General features: G+C 47.3%; 1 pseudogene; it reads right to left on the bottom strand.

The window, feature by feature from the left end:
- Positions 1–8,464: 8,464 nt before the first annotated feature.
- Positions 8,465–13,367, bottom strand: LOC147081959 (interferon-induced protein with tetratricopeptide repeats 5 pseudogene; annotated as a pseudogene).
- Positions 13,368–20,323: the final 6,956 nt, after the last annotated feature.

Below are 20,323 nucleotides of genomic sequence, written 5' to 3'. Positions count from 1 at the left end.
GTATCAGTGAGTCTCATGCAATCTGTTTGGTTGATGTGGCTGTCATGGTTGAATAGCTGGCAGTGCGTGCAAGCTGTGAGTGTGAGGCTTGCGGCAGTTTAAAGTGTGTGAGGGTGAGGTGAAGCTATGAATGTTAGGTATGCGGCCTGATTGATAGAGATTGTTGGTAGATGAGTGATGGGGGTGTGGTGACTTGAGCAACGTGTGAGGCTAGTGTTGCAGTTGCTAATATTTGGCATTTGAAGATGCATTTACTGACCTAGGCCATTCCTCACTCTTTCCCAGGGCAGATTCTCTTTAACCACAGCTTCCAGCATATGCTCCAGCCACAATGCCCCACCCCTTTAAGAGGTGCAGGTTAGCTTCAAGCAGTGCAGGCTAACTTTAAGTGGTGCTCACTGTATCGGCCCCCTGCTGATGCGCCCAGCCAATGAACAGCGCGGTTAGCGCTGGTTGGACGCAGGGATCATTCAAATGAGCAGGTAGCATGAAGTTGGCGTGCTGCTTGCATTGCAATCAACGGGCGCGGATTAATCGTATTTCGCGATCCCTGCGCTCATCTTCGGGGCTATCCAATCTAACCCCCCAGGTGTCTGTGTAGCACCTCCACTACCTTAAAATCAGTTTCTAGCATTGCACATACCCAAGACAATACCTCCACAGAAAGGCTGAACCCTTCCAGGTGCTGCTTTTCCAATTGGTGCAAGTGTGGCATGAGGCCTCTGCAGCCTCTCCCAATGTTAGGTTCTTCCATTGTCTGAATCCTCTGGACCTTCCAAACCATTCCTTCCTAAACTTTCTCTAATATCACTATGGCTACAGCGAGCAGTGCAAGGGCCTTGTTTCACTCCACAATCATCAGTTGTTAAGATTACTGCCTGTGTTAAAGGCTGGACTGAATGGTGGAAAAATTTGGTTGCTTAGCACCTCCCATTAGCACTTCTGGGGTGCGCTAATGGGGCACTAGGAAGGTAGCACCCAAGCGCGGTGATGTTAGCGCTGCTCACGAAATTGACCAGACATTTTGTGGCGGTGCTAAGCACTACCACCACAATCTCCTGTGCCCGCAAATCATGATGTCAGTTGAGCATACAATGCCCCAGTAGCACCCCAGACCGGATATTGAGTCGCGCCCCCTGCCTTTCCACCTGCCGCTAGCAACGACAGGTAGAGGGAACATTTGCAGTTGGGAAGAGGTTGGAGGAGCGCTATTTAATGGCGGGCACTTCCTGCCTCTTCTTGTCGGTGAAATTTTTGCACCACGCATTCTGAGAGGGAGAGAGACTTCTGGAGAGATTCAACACTGTGTGTAGGAGTTTTGGGTGCTGAAGCAGCACTCTGTAGGTTCATTTTGATTTGATCTTCATTCCAGCAATTTAGAGGAGACTATGGGGGCTGCACTGAATCGGGGCGTCATCCTGCACCTGCAGAATCGGAGGCAGCAGAGACACAGAGAGAGAGTGTCAAACATGGCCAGAGGGAGGAGGGCCAATAGGCCTCTCCACAGGAGACCCTACCCTCTGTAAGATTTTGCAATAATTTTGAAATTTTCTACAGTTCCGAAGATTGATTTTTGATTAAAGAATACCTGGGTAGAATGTACCGTTAAAAATCCAGGGATCAAAATGGCCGTCAGACCTCATGGCAGAAGACAAAAGACAGTCTCTGTTCAAAGCACGGGCTGACAAAAAGGACTTGAAAGGCAACCTGTGTGTGCCTGTGAAAAAGGATAATCAAAGATGGCTGTCCGACCTCGTGGCAGAAGACACCACACAGTCTGTGTGCATATGAAAAGGGAAAATCAAAGATGGCTGACAAAGGATTTAGAAAAAACCCCAGCCCTGAAGCAATGGAGTATTTAAACTGTCAATCAAAGGCAGTTCAGGGAGTTTCCCTGCAGGACAATCGATGTTTGTTTACAGAGAGTCTACAATGTTGACACAAAGGATTAACCACTTGAGACTGCCAACCAATTTTGGTTCCAGTGACCACAGGACAATCAGATTGTTTACACTAACACCCAAGGGCTGTTTACTCAGCAATTAAGGAAATAGACAGGTTTTTTTTCAAACCAAGACAGCTCTATCCAAACCCATCAGGATGAATGGGGATACATTCAAAAACCCATCATACATTCAATTACCCATCACAAGGGAAATGGGTAATTCATCCAAAACCCATCACAGTCAATGGGGACATCGGATCCCTTTTGTTCAGCCCAGATGTATCCGGATTTGGGTGGGTAGATTTCGGCCCCAAATGGGGTATAAGATAGCTTCTCAAGAAGCCATCTCTCTCTCTCTCTCTGCAGCCTCGCTTCCGTGCCCCATCTACTACTCAGGAGCCCGCCCAAAGGAGTGGAATACCAGCAGTTACTTTTAAACACTGGGGTATTTCCATTTTCGGGGTGGTGAAGAATCTAAGACTGCAAGGGCACGGAGCAGGCGTTTCACTGGTGAGCATACATTTTCTGGCCCATTACAAGGCAACTTAGAATAGGTATTAAGGGGTGGGAATTAAGGGGAATCTTGTTAAACAGTAATTTTAGTCAATTTTCCCTTGTTGTGTCCGTTTTCTCCTCCCCTATTAAGTAACAGTGTTGTACTAAGCAAAAGAGTGCTGTAGTAGACACTAAAGTGTACTGTGAGAAGTAAAGTGCTGTATTTAAGTAACAGTGTTGCACTAAGCAGAAGAGTGCTGTAGTGGATACTAAGTAGCTGTATTAAAAGTGCAGTATTTAAGTAACAGTGTTGCACTAAGCAGAAGAGTGCTGTAGTGGACACTAAGTAGCTGTATTAAAGGTGCAGTATTTAAGTAACAGTGTTGCACTAAGCAGAAGAGTGCTGTAGTGGACACTAAGTAGCTGTATTAAAGGTACAGTATTTAAGTAACAGTGTTGCACTAAGCAGAAGAGTGCTGTAGTAGACACTAAAGTATACTGTGAGAAGTAAAGTGCTGTATTTAAGTAACAGTGTTGCACTAAACAGAAGAGTGCTGTAGTGGACACTAAGTAGCTGTATTAAAAGTGCAGTATTTAAGTAACAGTGTTTTACTAAGCAAAAGAGTGCTGTAGTAAACGATAAGTGAACTGTGTTAAGCAGAAGTGCTGTACCAGGCATAGGTGTGTTGTATCGATTATTTTTAAGTTGTTTCTTTCTTTTTGTTTCAATAAATACTGGTCTGTTTTGCACCCAACCACGAGTCACGTTTTCTGTCTACATCGCTGCCGAATAAGTCCGGCGGTCAGAACCAGGAATAGGGGAGCGCTTCGAAACCACATGGAGCTCTGGAGCAGCTCAGAGGCTTCTGACTGGGTAGAGACAGTAACCCCATCCCCGCTAATAATTCCTACACCTCCCAGGGTATTCAGGGAGCAGTTCTCATACCTTCATTTGTCTGAGGAGCAGTATTTCCACAGGCTGCGCTTCCGCAAGGAGGTGGTCACTGAACTCTGACACCTGCAACCAGATCTGCAGCCTCAACTCAGGCCCAGGACATCTCTGTCGGTGACAGTGAAGGTGACATTGGCTCTGAATTTTTATGCCAGCAGCTCCTTTCAAGCTTCTACTGGGGACCTCGCCAATATCTCCCAGTTCACTGTCCATTGTTGTATCAGGGAGGTGATAAATGCCCTCTATAAAAGGAGACGCCAGTACATCTCTATCCCCATGACCCAGGCCAAACAGCATGAATGCGCATGTGGCTTTGCTAGGATAGCGGGCTTCCCCATGCACCATTTTCTGCATGCGTGTGGCAGTGCGGGCACCACATGAAATTACAAAGGTATTCCGAAACCTAAAGGGCTACCACTCCTTAAATGTGCAGTTGGTCTGTGACCACACACAGCTGATACTCGCCGTCAATGCCTGCTATCATGGCAGCAACCACGATGCTTTCATCCTGCGCCAGACTGGTGTGCCAGACCTTTTCCAGGCATCACATCACCCAAGTGGATGGCTTCTCGGGGACAAGGGTTATCCACTCTGCACCTGGCTGATGACAGCATTCCGTAACCCCAACACCCTTGCCGAGCTGCGGTATAATGAGAGCCATATTATCACCAGGAACATAATTGAGCAGATGATGGGCATGCTGAAGCAATGGTTCCGCTGTCTGGACCACTCAGGAGGAATCCTGCAGTACTCTCCTGAACGAGTCTCCCTCTTCATAGTTGTGTGCTGCATGCTTCACAACCTGGCAATCCTGAGGACCCAGCCAATGCCACCAGAGATTGGTGCACCACCTGAGGAGGAGGAGGAGGAGGAAGAGGAGGAGGAGGATGAGGAGGATGAGGAGGAGGCGCACAATGTTGCCAGTTCAACGGCTGTCCGTGAGCGGCTGTTTCTAGGCCCTTACTCAGAAGATGGCTTCTGGCAGGGAGAACATCATGGGAACCAACCCGCACCCACTATTGCTGACCAAAGCTGGAATGATTCCAAAGACCAAAAATGTAAATTAATCAATATAAAAGCTTTTTTATTTAACAAACTCTGTGTGTGTCATTTATTCAGGACAAACAATCAGAAACCAACACAACAAATCATGAACTAAAAGAACTCGTTCCCACAACATGGAGATAAACGGCAAAACAGTAAACAAATGTAATCACACAAACCTCGACCTTTACCACAAACATTCCCACCATTTCTTTAGACCTCCTACTGTTTGCCCTTCGAGGGTGATCTCCATCCCCTGTGCACTCCCCCCCTTCCCACCCTACTGATCCTCCATTATGGGGCCCCTACTGATCCTCCATTATGGGGCCCCAGTGGCTGCAGCAAGGCTGGTGGAAGGCTGCTGAGCCTGGGATCCAGAGACTGCAGATGCCCTCGACCAGCTCTGGGCCTGGAAGGCCTGGCTGCAGTCTGCACCAACTCTGCATGGGCGGCAACAGTCTGGGCTGGCTGTGTTGCAGGCCGTGGCAAGTGCAATGGGGAAGTGCCAGTGGTGGCAGCAGGATTGCTGTCATCCTGAGAGAGGACAGCACCTTCCTGCTCAACTGACACACTGGCACTCCCACGGGGCATTACCTCAGCATCCGGAGCAATTTACTCGAGCACAGATTGCTGGCCTGCTGTGGCACCGTGCGAGCCCCAGGGCAATGTGGCTGACCCAGCGAGGATGGCAGCAGTCAGTGCTTGCGTGACATCAATCTGAGACTGCATGAGAGCAGTCTGAGACTGGATGGCACCAGCCAATGACTGAATTGCAGCACGAAGCCATTGTGTTGCGTCGGCCTGTGCTGCAGCGGACTGCTCCACACTCCTAGCCATTCCATCCATGCTTTCGGGCACCCTTGCCATTGCACCCATGAGCTCAGTGTGCATGCTCAAGGCCTGGCTATTAATGGTCACTATGGCGAGGTCCTCATCTGAGTACCGTGCAGCAGGATTCACTTGCCTACTCACCCTCTGGGGAGCGGGCCCCCGAGCTTCCCTTCCCTCATGGTGTTGCTGCAGCTCATTGGGTCCAGGAGCTTCACCCTTATCAGACCCTGCCCCCCTGCTCCTCTCCAGATAAGGTGTCGTCCCAGTGTTGGAATGGGCTCCCTCAGGAGACGCAGATGGTGAGGCTCCGGCTTCCTTTTACTCCTCGCCTGGGGCGTCGCTGCCACTGGTAGTTTGAGGGACAGGCTGGTCAGCTGGTGGTTCACTATCTGAAAGCAGGGAGGTACAAGAGTGGCTTTAGCTCGACCTCTCCTGCGGCCACGGCACCTATGACTTGGCTGGCAATGCGCCTCCAAATCGGTGAGGGTGCGTAGGTCAGCCGGTCCTCCTCCCGTGCATTGCTGCTGCTGCCTGTTATGAGAGAGCTTGGCCTGCAAGAAAAAGGATGGCGTCTGAGTGAACATGCAGCCATGTGCTTCCCTGATGCGCCGCCCATAGTTGAGTAGCCCTTAATGAATGCAAGGTTAGGAATGTACGTGTGTGTTTTACGAGATGGCCATAGGTCTTGGATGTGTGTTGGGAATTTGGGGTTTATAAACCCTCTGGGCACAGAGTGAAGTTGAGATGGAGGGATGTAGAGGTATTGAAAAGCAGCCACTCACCCTCACCACCCGAGTGAGGTCGTTGAACTTCTTACGACTTTGGGTGTAGGTCCTCAGCACCAGGTTCCTCGAGGAGACGTGCTGAGTCAGCTCCCTCCAGACTCTTCTGTATTCATGGGGCAATGGCCTCCTGACACTCTGTGGGTAGAGCAGTGCCCGTCGCCGCTGCACAGCGCCAACAAGAGCCACCAATGCCTGGTCGCTGAAGCACTGAGCTCTTTCCCTGGGCCTATCCATTAGTGGTTCCAGCACAATTGCTTTTGAGGTCTCTCCAGGCCGAGATTCAAGGCTGCAATGAGTAGAGTATGGCTGGCCAGCAACATGGACCCTCCCCTTTAAGAACTGGCCGGCGCCAGTCTGTCTGTGTTCCTTTGCTAACTGACATCACCTGAGCTTCACCAGTGCTCTGAGGTAGCGCCTCGCTCCTCAACGATAGCACCTTAAGAGAGGTGTGTGGCACCTGATTTAGCTCTCAAATCACCTCCAGGGGCAATAGAGGCCAATTTTGCAGTCGGAGGAAATAAATAGCGCCAAGCGCTAAACTTTGCACCCGGCCGATAATAACGCCCCAAACGGGGCGATACCGAATTTCTCCCCCAATGTTCCTTACAGAGCTGGTACAGTTCATCAACTCTAATTATGGACTATGAGCGACACTGTCAGCATTAGCACAGATCAATGACACAAATAAAATCATAGCTACAGTTTCTTTTATTGGTTATTTTAACACTCAGGGCTAAAAATTGGGTGTAGCCGCTTTTGGGGTGCTAGTCCTGGTGAAGTGCAAAGCTTAGCGCCAGGCGGGATTTAGCGCTACCTGGCGCGATATTGGGTCGTTGCGCCCCTGAGGGTGATTGCGGCGCTAAATCAGGCGCTGCACGAGACTCCTAAGGCGCTAACCCAGCGGCGTAACCCAATTTCACGGCAGCGGGGCACAGCGATGGTGCTGTCAATAATCACTTTCCCTGAGACACACTGGCGCCGGCCAGCTCTTAAAGGGGCAGGTCAATTGACATCACCAGACACACTCACTGCCTTGTAGGCCTTCAAAGCGATGGGAGCCTACCTGTGGGGCACCAGCCTAGCAAGACATGGAAAGGGTGAGGCAGAGGGCGGAATGCCTCACTGATGGGGCATTGGATGCTTGGGTTGGCGCAGTGGAATCAAGGCCAAGGAAGATGGTCAGAATGTGATTTATGTTTTGGACAGTCTCCCGGGTGTGAGAGTCAGTTATGTGTCAGTGTATTAGTTTTGCTTTCTGTTGCCATAGCTTTCTCATGTTTGAAGGAACCACATTTTGTGTAATGAAACACTTTCTTCATTTACAATGGCCATGCCTGCTATTTACATGCATCTTGCCCTTCACAGGCTTGGGGGTATCAGACCGGTTCCATTCCTGTTCTTGGAATGGCAGCAAGCATTCCGTGAGAGGGGCCTAGAAGCTACTTCTGATCAGCCACTGACGCGCAGCCTGAGAAGAGCCGCTCGCGTAGAAGTTCAGGCCAGCAGGCATCTTCTCAGCCACCGACAGAGATGTCCTGCAACTTATCTGAGGCTGCAGATCTGGCTGAAGCAGCTGGCACAGCTCAGTCACCACCTCCTTTCTAAATCGCAGCCTTCTGACACACTGCTCCTCCGGCATGTTCATGTAGGAAAACTGCTGTCAGAAAACCCTGCCAGCGTAAGGTCTGCTGTGGCGATGTCTGTTGGCCCTCCTCCGTTTGGCCATGCCCGCCCCCCTCTCCCAGCGTCTCAGTGCCCTTTCCAGATGATTCAGCAGCAGGACGTTCCCCTCCAATGCAGCCCCCATAATAAGTGCCCACAGGAAGGTTCCCCATTGTCAAGGCTCACCAACAGCAAGGTGATGGTCAGAAGGCTGAAGATCGTCTGCCTGCGCTAGCTCAGTGGTCAAATGGCTCTCAGTGTGCAGCTCAGCAACTCTTTGTAGCTCTCGAGGAAGTTGTGCTCCAAAAATGGCTGCCGCTTTTAAACCACACCAGTCCCCTTTAAATAATGCTCCTCCAGCCCGAGAGTGACTTGGTAAGGTCCAGGTAAGCTGTCACTATTAGCACCAGGCACTACGGAGGGTGGCGCCACTGAATTTCCAGTCCGGGGCGCCCAAAAGGCGTTGCACACTCAAATGACGTCATAATCAGCCTGCGCCCATAAGCGGGCGCTAAGATTTAGCGCCAGCCCTAAATGCATGCTCAATATGGGGCGAGGCGCTAGGCGCCTTGCGCTCGCCCGGAAATTGGCTAGCACCCCACTTCTCGGCCTCTTTAGGCGTTAATCGGTGACGCTAACAACCGAATTACTCCCCCTCAGCCTCTGATAGTACAGCAAATTAACATTTGTGAGACCTTAATGATCTCTCAGAGTTCTTGGACAAGACACCAATAGGCAGCAGTCAGTATGTTTGAGCAATAGATCAAGATTTATTAAGCTTACAGTGTAATATACTTAACAATAGGCGATAGTTTTAATGAATAGCTCGCAGCCCTTGGTCTCTGGAACCTCTCGGACACAGATGACGTCATCTTAAGTCTGTTCCTTTGATCTCGCAGTAAGTCTGTGTGAAGTTTTTTTCGAGTATCAAGGTTTTAACCCATTTCTTATCAAAAGTTGGTTTGGCCAGTGTCCATATATGGTCTTTAACAAAATCACCTTCTTTAATTGGTCAAAATACCACTGTCACTCAGACTAAGGCTAACATCTTGGCCACTCCCTTTTCCAGTACTTTTCCACAACCCTATCCTGCTGTCTTGTTATCTTGTTTGTCGTGTTTCACCCCATTGGAATTCACTTTATCTCTTTCATTTCTGCCTCTCCTGGTACAAGCGGTACAAGGCCTCTCTCTACCTAGGGCCCATATCAGCGCTGTCTCCCTAGGCTTGACGGTATCCAGACTGTCTTACTTTAATCTACCAGATAAATACCTTAACTCCCATGATCTCTCTCATTTTATGTCCTTATACTAATTATCTTTGCAATCAGTTTTGTTAAGCGAACTCTAATTTCTACTTAGTGTTAGGATATGTCATTTAACAATTTAACCTTCACTCGCAGCCTGTGGCTGTTTGTTATCAAAGCTTAGTCAAAACTGCTTTAGACTGTCTTTGCAGCTGCATTCTGAACGAGCTTTAGCATTTTAGTTACCCAGGAATAATTATGGGTAATATTAGTTGGTCAATGGCTACACTTGAATTTATACATTTATGATTTTCGTTTACTAAATATCTCTAAATATCAGCATTACGTACACATTTCTCATTGGAAAAGCTGTATCTGCAGCTACAAAGCTTTATTATTAAGCGGGTGGTTCATTACAGAGAGAAAGAGAAAATAATCTTTATTCAGGCATTATACTGGCCATCACGTATAGTGCGCAAATCGGTGGGGACTGTACTCACAAATATTTATGCGTTTACAAAGAAAAGGCTGCTTGGAATGAAAGTACTAACAGTCTATATTAAACAAGTTAAGTCAGATGTGTATCCTGCCAAACTTGTCCATAGATCAGCGAGCATCAGTGCATCTTTCAAACACTGGGGTAGAGTATTCGCTAATTTGCGTTAGTTTTATCCGTACAATCCGGGTGAAATCAGCCGAACCAGCGCAAAAGATCACGGAAATTCGGGCATGATTTACGTCAAGTGTAAATCGAGTTTTCTGTGATCTTTAACGCTGGTTTAAAAATCATTCCACCCGAAGCCGGCCCCGCCCCCAAAACTGGCCACGCCCCCAGATCAGAATCCCAAGGATGGCGAGTTTCCGCTGATTGCTTCTGTTTGTGGCCGTTCGAGGAAGGTTTTCAAATTGAGCTCGTTTTCTTAGGCACCCAGGCAGTAGTGGGCACGATTTAAAAGTTTTACATATTAAATATTTTAATTTACTTACAAACTGACAACTATGAAACTAATAAATGGTTCAGTATGGCTTTTTAAAGTGATTTTCAGTCATTTTACATCAGGTTTCTCACCGGTGAAATGCTGGACACTTCTATTAAAGAATGTTTATTTTTTTGTGGCAAATCTATTTTCAGCTGTATTAATAAAACGGCACCAGGTTATCACTCTTAAATACAACAATGAATATTTTTTAATTGAAATAAAAATAACTGGTTACATTTTATTACACTGATCGCTTGGACTGGTTCATTGAAGATTTTTTGTTTGTGATTATGCAAATACATTCTAGCGGAAGCTTGAACTGTAACCTATCTAGTGCAATTTCAAGCACAATTTGCGCCTATGTTCCCGATTGCGCCCGAAGCAGAAACTCTACCCCGCTGTGTGTAGTTTCAGCTGGGAAAGTCAGCGTTGACCTAGATAGAAAGGCGTAATTCACAAAGAGCACTTAGATATTCTTCATTGTCATGATCAAACTCCAAGGCCTTTTCAAAGCACTCAATAGCTTCACACTTCTCCCCGTCCAGCTGGTGCAGTAACCCAAGAACACCAAAGGCCTTGCTGTCTCTGGAATTCCTGTCAATTTGTTTTGTTGCAATCTTTCTCAAGTTTGAGTGACACAATTCCCAAGCTTTTGTGCCACGTTGGATTTTAAGTCCTTCCAGAAAATGGGTGATGGCCTTTGATTCAGATCTTTTGTGATACAGTTCAAATAACCCAGCCTGCAAATATACTGCCTGCTTATTATCAGGACGATTATCCTCTAATTGCAGTAGATTGCTGTAGATCTCCTCTGCTTTGAGATATTCTCCATTTACTGAACAGATTCGTGCAAAATCCAATTGTGCAAAAATAAATGATGGCTTCAGTTCAAATGCCTTTTCAAAATAGTACTTGCATAGTTTGATCAACTCCGCTTTCTGTTGAAAAGCAGGATTGCGAGGATTTTTGCTGCCAGGATATTTGATCAGTTGAAATAGTTTGTTTCTGTAACACAGACCTATTTGGTGGTGTAAGAAGGTAGAGTTTGGGCTAATTTCTAATGCTTTCTTCAACAGCTCCAAAGCTTCTTTCACATCTCCTTCTCTTCTCAAAAATTTTGCTGCATAACGAGTTACATATGGAAGATCAGGAGACTTCTGCAATGCTTGTTCAACTAATTTGAGAGCTTCCTCCTTTTGATTGAACTCTTGTAATTTTAGAGCCAACAGCACCATGGCTACAGAGTCATCTGGATCAAGCTCCAGCACACGTCGCCACTGCTTCATTGATTGACTGGGTTCACAGCTCTCTGGGGTACAAGAATCTCCTTCCAGGCGAAACAGAGCAATCGCATAACCAGCATTCCATTCAGTGTCATCAGTTTCTTCCTCCAGAGCTTTCTCAAAACATTCCTTTGCCTCGTCATAATATTTCCTAGAAGATTTCAACAGTGACCAACCTTTCTCCCCGTATACTTCAGGTATCAGTGCTGTATACCGAGAGCCATTAGTAAATGGTTTACAGAACATCTCCAGCTTGTCGAGGTAGGACTGGGCCTCTGTCAGTTGTCCCATGTGATAATATACCCAGGCATAGTTTCCATAGGTGATGATGCTTCTTCTTTCAAATTCATGTTCATGATTCTCCCTCAGAAACTTTGCAGCTTCCTTTAAGTTTTGAATTGCCTCTTCACAGTTGCCTTGCAGACAGTTTACAAAAGCAAGATGGTTGTAAGACATGGCTTGATATTTCACACCAGCCTGTATTGAATCTTGCAATCTTTGCTTCATATTATCCAAGTCAATGTTTTCTTTCTGTGGGCCCCACGTGAAGTGACATTGAAGCTGATCGAGCTTCTCTTTCAACAAATCCTTCTGTACATTGCTGCAAGAGAACAAAATTCATCAAAATTCATCTCAGCCTAGTTGCGTCACGCCCTCCCCTCCATCTGGTTTCTTTAACTAAGGTCTGCTCCTGTCTCCTGGACCCATTGACCATGAAGACTCTGGTCACACAATGATGACGTCTGCAAACAGCACTGTAAAAGGAAAGGGTATGACTGCAAAATCTCAGCTGTACTTGCACTTATCTACTTCATGCTGGCTGATGTACTAGCTCCTGGCCATTTTGTCTTCTCACCCAATGCACAGCAACACCTCAACCACCCCACTCCCAATGATATGAACAGGAGCATTGGTTGAAGTACTCAGTCTGTCTGTTGGTTGGCCCATTACACCTCCTTCTCATTCTTGTATTCCATTCTGAAATGGGAGCCCCTCAATGCAATGCCTAGTGCTAATTCTAAAACACTCTCTCTCTCATGTTAACAGTCTCATTAACTCTCTACTAAACAGGATCATCAACCTGGTCTTCTACAGGTCCCCTGCTGGCTGTTAACCAGATCATTCCCCACTCCTACATGCAGAAGGAGAACCTATCCTTAAAGCAGAAAAGAAGGCCCATCACAAAGGTATCCTCAGCATTCTGAAAGACTGTGTTTCTTGAACTGACTCTTATCCTGCTAAAAACCTTCCACCGTGCCACCCTCCAGGTGAGGTGTTAAACCAAGGCAACATCTGCCTGTTCCAGTGGTTCAGGTGGATGCTAAAGATTCTATCGCACTATTTGAAGAAAAGCAGGGAGTTGTACTTTCCAACATCACCTGATCGGTCCCCGCTTCAGCACATCTGCTGCTGAAAACCTCATCCCTGCATTTTCACCGGACTTGATTACTCGAATGCTTTCCTGGCTGGATTCCCATCCTCTACCCTTCATAAACGTCAACTCATCTAAAACTCTGTTGGCTGCACCTAGACCTGCTCACCCATCCTTGTGTTCACTGACCTACATTGGGTCCCAGTCCACCAATATCACAAATTTAAAAGTCTCATCCTGGTGTACAAATTCCTTTCACCCCTCCCTATGTCCATAAACTCCTTCAGTTCTACAATCCTCCGCGAATTCTGCGTTCCTCTAACTCTGGCTCCTGTCCATCCTCCAGCTCATCCACCAATAGCGGCCATGCCATCAGCCCAGACAGCCTGAAACTGTGGAATTCCTTCGCTAAAACGCTCCAGTTCACTCTCCTCCTTTAAGACTCTCCTTAAAACCTACCTCTTTGACTAAGGTTTTTCTCACCCCTCTAAGTATCTCCTTCTTTGCCTCGGCATCAATTGTTGTCTGATTACGCTGCTGTGAAGTGCCCTGGGACGTTTTACTACATTAGAGGTGCTATGTATATGCAAGTTGTTGTTGTCATGCAAACTGAATTGTCACATTTCCCTACAAAACAGCAGCGACTGCACTTCAAAATAATTCACTGAATGTGAAGCACTTTGGGACATTTCTGAGTGGTGTGATAAGGTGTTCTATCAATGCAAATTCTCTCTTGCTTTCTTCCTGTTAAATTTGTGTCGATACACTTCATCTCCCAGCTATCCCAACTCATTCTTGCACTCTACTCCACCTGCCTCTTGTTCATGTTGGCACTCGTCTCCCTTCCCCCCTCAATCCAAGCTGTCATTCTTACCCCTGCCCCAGTTCATGGTGACTTTCCCCCCTTTGCTGCTCAGTTCAAACTGGTACGCCTGTCCTTTTCCCCCAGTTCATGTGAGCACTCTTCTCTCCCGCCCCCCCCATTCTCAATTTAAGTAAGCACTTTTCCTGCTCCTACCCACTTTAAGCTGGCACTCTCCCCCTGCATTTCATGCCAGCTTCTTCCCCCATCCCAGTTCATGCTGTACTCTCCCTTTGCTTTATAGTTCAGCTTGCTTTAATTTGGATATATGAAAGTTCTGAAAATCACTGTTTTACATTAGTAGATCCCTTCTATGGAGGACAAAGTAAAACCTTCTCTCTTCAAAGTCTACACATGGCCTGAGGGCACTTACAGCATACGTGTTTCTAAGAACATAAGAAATAAGAGCAGGAGTCGGCCACACGGCCCCTCCAGCCTGCTCCGCCATTCAATAAGATCATGGCTGATCATCGACCTCAACTCCACTTTCCCACCCGATCTCCATATCCCTTGATTCCCCATGAGTCCAAAAATCTATCTATGTCAGATTTGAATATACTCAAAGACTCAGCATGCGCAGCCCTCTGGGGCAGAGAATTCCAAAGATTCACAACCCACTGAGTGAAGAAATTCCTCCTCATCTCAGTCTTAAATGGCCGACCCCTTATCCTGAGACTATGACCCCTAGTTCTAGACACTCCAGCCAGGGGAAACAACCTCTCAGCATCTACCCTGTCAATCTCCTTCAGAATCATGTGTTTCAATGAGATCAACTCTCATTCTTCTAAATTCCAGAGTATAGGCCCATTCTACACAATCTTTCATCACAGGACAGCCCTCTCATCCCAGGAATCAATCTAGTGAACCTTTGTTGCACCGTATCTAAGGCAAGTATATCCTTCCTTAGATAAGGAGACCAGAACTGTGCACAGTACTCCAGGTGTGGTCTCACCAAGGCCTTGTACAATTGTAGCAAGACTTCCTTACTCTTATACTCCAACCCCCTTGCAATAAAGGCCAAAAAGCCAGTTGCCTTCCTTATTGCTTGCTGCACCTGCATGCTAGCTTACTGTGTTTTTTGCATGGGGACACCAAAATCTCTCTGAACACCAACATTTGAAAGTTTCTCACCATTTAAAAAGTATTCTGATTTTTTATTCTTCCTACCGAAGTGAATAACCTCACATTTCCCTACATTATACACCATCTGCCACCTTACTGCCCACTCACATAGTCTATCTATATCCCTTTGCATAACCTTTGTGTTCTCCTCACAGCTTACTGTCCCACCTTGCTTTGTATCATCAGCAAACTTGGATACATTACACTCGGTCCCTTCATCTAGGTCATTAATATAGATTGTAAATAACTGAGGCCCCAACACTGATCCTTGCGGCACCCCACTAGTTACAGCTATGAACCTGAAAAAGCTCAGTTTATCCCTACTCTCTGTTTTCTGTCCGTTAACCAATCCTCTATCCATGCTATTATATTACCCCCAACCCTGTGAGCCCTAATCTTGTTTAATAACCTTTTATGCGGCACCTTATCGAATGCCTTTTGGAAATCCAAATATACTACATCCACTGATTCCCCTTTATCTACCCTGCTTGTTGCATCCTCAATAAACGCTAATAAATTTGTCAAACACGATTTCCCTTTCATAAAACCATGTTGACTCTGCCTAATCATGTTATGATTTTCTAAGTGCCCTGATACCACTTCCTTAACAATGGATTGCAGTATTTTCCCGACAACTGATGTCAGGCTAACTGGCCTGCAGTTCCCTTTTTTTTCTCTCCCTCCTTTCTTGGATAGCGGTGTTACATTTGCGACCTTCCGATCCGCTGGGACCATTCTAGAATCTAGGGAATCTATGACAGTGTAAAATTCAAGTTTAACTTTGTACCTGATACAAATTCTGAGTGGAAACTAATTTTAATTTTAATTTGAATTATTACCAAATATAATACTGTGAACAGAACAAACTTTTGCCTCCTATCCTCTGACTATCACCAGTCTTGGTGCAGCAGTATACCCTTATCGGTATGTCTCACTGTGAACAGATAATCCCAGCTCTCTGCATTTCAACTGCTTTGTAATGTATGCTACTTTATTGCTGAAAACAAGCTCGTTGTTCAATAGTCTACATGTAAATTTAAATACAGGAGGAATTCCAATGATCTTTACCTCATCATGCTGATCGGATGGAAAATGCGTTGAATTCCTTCTGCAGCTTCAACTGTACTTCCAAAGGTGAGTTGATCGAGAAGAGTGTTTGGTGTGTTGTTTTCCAGCTCATTTATACTGTCCAGTCTTCAATTGCTATGAATCATTTCCTGACTGTGATTAGAAACTAAACCTGGAAAATGAAACGAAGATCCAACGGGGATTATTTTGGCCAAAGGATGAAAACAGGTGCTAAATGGGTGCCGTGCTAGTAAGACACGCCTGTTTGAAAGTCCAGCTTTAGCACGCAATTTTGTTCCTAATTGGTGATAACGATAATTTGAACTTGCCTGGAGGTGCTAAGCAGACACCTGGGGCTAAAAATTCGATTGTGTAGCACCTGTTGTTTGGGCGCTACGGGTGCCTCTTTGGGTCAAAAATGGTGTCTGAGCCGCGCTCGCACAATTCTGGTGCGGGCCGCGCTGGATGCCATCTTTCTGAGGGCATTAGCGTCGGCGCTGGGAGCGGTGCCAGTGTATGTAGAATAGGCAGATCGTGAGTTCAATCAGTGGGCAATGCTGATTTGATGCCAATGCTGCCATTTTCATCCTCAATGATGCAGGTAATGCCCTGTGTTACCCTCGCACAGCTGAACAGGGTTCAGCAGCTGCATGGACCCCCTACCAGTGATACTTAAAGAGATCATCAACCACTCTCAGGTCAGTTATTGATTCATTTCTACTGGCTCTGTGTAAATTTGTGGAAGTGTTTGGAGCTTTTTAGAGATGTTTAAAGTTGGTGAGGTGACAGGGAGTGGTGCTGCAAGTGGAGAGGGCCTTGGTTCTGAATTCAAGGGTTCTAGTCAGACCACTTGCTCCCAGTCATGGCTGCTCTAGTTGTCATCTCCCTTGGGCTGCAACATGACAGGGAGATGGAGCAGAGGCAGCGAAGAAGAGGACAATCTGTTCGCAGAGGGAGGAGGAAGAGGCGCGGGAGAAGGTCTCTCAGCAGGAGGCATTAACCACCAAGGGTCTTCCGAGAACAATTCTGTTACCTGAACCTGAGCCAGGAGCAGTGTGTGAGGCACCTGCGCTTTATGAAGGAGGTGCTCACTGAACTCTGACACCTCTTGCAACCAGACCTGCAGCCTCACACCAGGGCAAGGACAACATTGACAGTGGCTGAGAAGGCAACTGTGGCCCTACGTTTTTCGCAGCAGGATCCTTCCAGCCTGGAGCAGGTGACATCTGTAACATCTCCCAGTTCGCTGTCCACTGCTGCATAAGAGAGGTGACAAACGCTCTTTATGCCAGGAGAGGCGACTTCATTGTCTTCTCTCTGATTAGAGAGAAGCAGGCAGAGCGTGCACGTGGCTTTGTCAGGATAACAGACTTCCCCATGGTGCAGGGTGTCATCGACTGCATGCACGTGGCTTTACGGGTGCCACACCAAAGGCTGAGATGTACCACAACTGTAAAGGTCACCACTTGCTGAATGTGCAGTTGGTGTGTGACCATGCTCAGCACATCATGATGCTGAATGCCCGGTATCCTTGCAGCAGTCATGATGCTTTCATTCGGCACCAGTCCACTGTTCACTCAGTTTTGGAAACTAATGGATATTAGTTTCATTTTCCAGGTTATGTTTCTAATCACATTCAGGAAATGATTTGCAGCAATCAATGACTGGACAGTGTAAATGAGCTGCAAAACAACCCACCAAATCACAAACCAGAGGGTGGCTAATGGGCGACAAGGTCTATCCGCTGAACATTTGGCTCATGACTCCGCTCCGCAACCCAACTACACATGGGTAGCATGTGTACAATTAGAGCCATGCTGCGATACAGAATCGGATAGAGCAGACCATTTGTGTCCTTAAACAAGGCTTCTGCTGCCCTGCAGAGCCCACTCGAATGTGTCTCAAGATTCGTCGTGGTGTTGTATGTTCCACAACCTCGCCATCATGAGAGCACAGCCCTTGGCACCAGGTATAAGGCAACCAGCTGAGGAGGGGGAGGAGGACGAATCAGAAGAGGAGGAGGAGGAAGAGGAGGGGGAAGTGGAAGAGGAGGAAGCGGAAGGAAGGAGGCAACCCAGACATCCCCTTTCTGCCCACACTATCCATGATCGATTCATGTGTCTATGGTACCAGTGAACGCAACCCCAATTCCTCATTCAACAATAGTCCCACTCCTTACCTCCCTCTGTTACTGACCATCACAGCATTCACTTGGCCACAATGAGGAAATAAAAGCCCCCACAAAAGAAATATTCCAATCCAACTTTATCCATCAATCCGTCCAATATAACCAAATAAAGTCAACTAATCACCCTTGTGCATTCCCTTAGTCCCTGTCTTCCCTCTGCCTTAGCCTGTCCTAGTGCTCCTACGCAGTGCTACCCCAGTGGCTGCAGCATGACTGATGGAAGGCTGCTGACATTCAGTGGGGGAAACTGCAGAAGGCCTTGCATGACAAAGTGAAGGGTTAATTACAGTCCTAGCCCTTTTGGGCTATTCCAGATCAGGCGTATTCCCCAGACGTTCACTCTCAACTTAAGTTAGAGATAGCCGAATTCCATAAGACGCTTAAATGGGTCTAAAGGTTCAGGCTATCTCTCCCTAAAGGAAAGGAATGACTAAAGATGTTACCATCCTCCAGATAGTACTTTTAATAAGTTGAACTAGACTGTAACCTTCCGGATATTAAAAGGGTCTGGAATACCCCCCAGATTTCTGCAACTCCTTACAAAAGAGTGTACAGAATTTGTGGGTTCGCGAGTCTATACAGATTCACTCTTTGAGTCAATTCTAGAAATATATAGTTTTATTTAAGAGCCGACATTCAATTAACATCTGTTGAATCAGTCGCAACATTAACAATTCAAAGTACAATTAGCTTACATTTCTTATTTCTCAGAGATCCTTATTCTCAAATCTTTACTTTGTTATATTTCTTATTTCTTATTTCTAACTCCAGAACATCGTTACATTTCTTATTTCTTATTTCTAAATCCTTACATTTCTTATTTTTTATTTCTAAATCCAGAACATTGTTACATTTCTTATTTCTTATTTCTAAATCCAGAACATCCACCAAAAATCAATACTTTGGGCTAGATTTTCAGTTTAGGCAGTTTTGGGGCGCTAGCTTTAGCGCCCGCCCGAAGTTAGCGCCCGCCCCAAAGTAGCGCCCCGTTGCCGGGAATTCAGTGGCTTCGCCCTAAGAGGTTGGTGGAGCGCTAAAAGAGGCGTTCCACTACTCTCTTTAGGCGCTAAGCCGGCGGTCCAGAGGGATAGCGCCCAGGCGGGGCGCAGCACGGGTGCGGTCATTTTTGCACTGACAGCAGACCCCGTGGTGCCGACCAGCTCTTAAAGGGGGAAGGGACGAATTGGTCTGCTGCCACGCCCTGCACACTGCAGCCTTGCAAAGAGGCCTCAACACTACTGCTCAGCCCCAGGGAGTCATGGCAACGCCAGAGAAGGCCCGTCAGCGTGCCCTGCGCTTCTCAGAGGGTGATCTGGACATCATGCTCACAGCTCTGGAGGTGAGGCGCAAGATCTTGTTTCCAGACAGTGGGAGGAATCCAACCCACCACGACTACACCAAAGCCTGGAAGCAGATCGCCCAGAGGGTGACGTTCACCGGCGAGGCCCCCAGGACCCACACACAATGCCGTAAGAAGTACAACGATCTGACCAGGATTGTGAGGGTGAGTAGCCTTTCCAGTCTCCTCCTCATTCTTGCATGTACACCTGACATGATGGGCAAAGGGACCTGAAAGTCCTTTTGGCCAGCCCTCAGCCAGCAGCATTGGGACAGTCATGAGCATCAAATGGCCATTCGGCACTCTACACTTTGGCCAAGCTATTCCACCATGGGAGGCAGTGCACACTACATCAGGGCTTCACTCTGTCCAAGCTATTCCACCATGGGAGGCAGTGCACACTACATCAGGGCTTCACTCTGTCCAAGCTATTCCACCATGGGAGGCAGTGCACACTACATCAGGGCTTCACTCTGTCCAAGCTATTCCACCATGGGAGGCAGTGCACACTACATCAGGGCTTCACTCTGTCCAAGCTATTCCACCATGGGAGGCAGTGCACACTACATCAGGGCTTCACTCTGTCCAAGCTATTCCACCATGGGAGGCAGTGCACACTACATCAGGGCTTCACTCTGTCCAAGCTATTCCACCATGGGAGGCAGTGCACACTACATCAGGGCTTCACTCTGTCCAAGCTATTCCACCATGGGAGGCAGTGCACACTACATCAGGGCTTCACTCTGTCCAAGCTATTCCACCATGGGAGGCAGTGCACACTACATCAGGGCTTCACTCTGTCCAAGCTATTCCACCATGGGAGGCAGTGCACACTACATCAGGGCTTCACTCTGTCCAAGCTATTCCACCATGGGAGGCAGTGCTCACTACATCAGGGCTTCACTCTGTCCAAGCTATTCCACCATGGGAGGCAGTGCACACTACATCAGGGCTTCACTGCGCACTTACAGCCCGTCCTTTCTCTTGCAGGCTAAAGTAGCATTTAATCGCCAGGCCCGTGCCAGGGGTGGCCGCGCCAAGCTGCAGAAGCTCACTCGGCTGGAGGAGCGCGTGTGTGTGCTCATGGGAGCACGTGTGATTGTCCCCACAGCGTGCGGTGTATCCGACCCTCCACTGCCCGGCAATGGTA

This window comes from Somniosus microcephalus, unplaced genomic scaffold (genome assembly GCF_052327205.1).
Source record: "Somniosus microcephalus isolate GS21.2 unplaced genomic scaffold, FLI_Smic_1.0 scaffold267, whole genome shotgun sequence".
In the NCBI taxonomy this organism is placed as follows: Eukaryota; Metazoa; Chordata; class Chondrichthyes; order Squaliformes; family Somniosidae; genus Somniosus; species Somniosus microcephalus.
This window is presented reverse-complemented; position numbering and strand designations above follow the sequence as displayed.